We start from the raw sequence: 802 nt of genomic DNA, 5'->3' as shown, positions 1-802 counted from the left end.
AAATTTGATCTTTAAATGCTTATAAAAAAAAATTGTGCCTATGTATTTTTAATATTTTTCAACTGATATTGTAACAATATATCAGGAGCTTTGTATTAAATGTATACACTTTTTGGCCCAACAGATAAAACTTTATTGATATTTATAGAAAAAAAAAACTAAAAAAATTTAAAACTGAAAATGTCCGTAAACAGTTCAAAAAGAGTCAAAATATTTTCAAAATTGTATGGTGTATAGGAAATGCTTATATAAACATTCAATAAAAATTTCATGTATCTGCAGTTATTCGTTTTTAAATTAGAACAAAATAAGGAAATCGCTACATGAGAAATCGAGTGAATATCCAATGTTGTAAAAATTTGAATTTCAAACGATCATAAAAATGTAATTTGACTTTCTTATAGATATTTTTTGTTTGATAAAGGTAGATAATCTTACAAGGAATCTTGTATTACATTTTCATATCTTAGATTTAAAAAGAAAAATTTTTATGAATTTCTAACTCGAAATAATTTGCAAATTTTCGTGATTTTTCCATATTTTGTCATTTTTTGAACTTTAAATGCTTATAAAAAAAAACTGTGACTAACGATTTTTAATATTTTTCATCTGCCTTTGAAACAGTATACTAGGAACCTTCTATTAAATTTTCAAGCTTTTTTATCCAACAAATAAAATTTTATTGATATTTTTAGAAAAAAAACTAAAAAATATTGAGAACCACTGACCTAAGACATAACAGTATGAGGATCGTCATTAAGGGAGCATACAAGGGTCGTTATTAATGATAAAAAAGGCGGGT

Source organism: Acyrthosiphon pisum, chromosome A1, assembly GCF_005508785.2.
Source record: "Acyrthosiphon pisum isolate AL4f chromosome A1, pea_aphid_22Mar2018_4r6ur, whole genome shotgun sequence".
In the NCBI taxonomy this organism is placed as follows: Eukaryota; Metazoa; Arthropoda; class Insecta; order Hemiptera; family Aphididae; genus Acyrthosiphon; species Acyrthosiphon pisum.
This window is presented reverse-complemented; position numbering follows the sequence as displayed.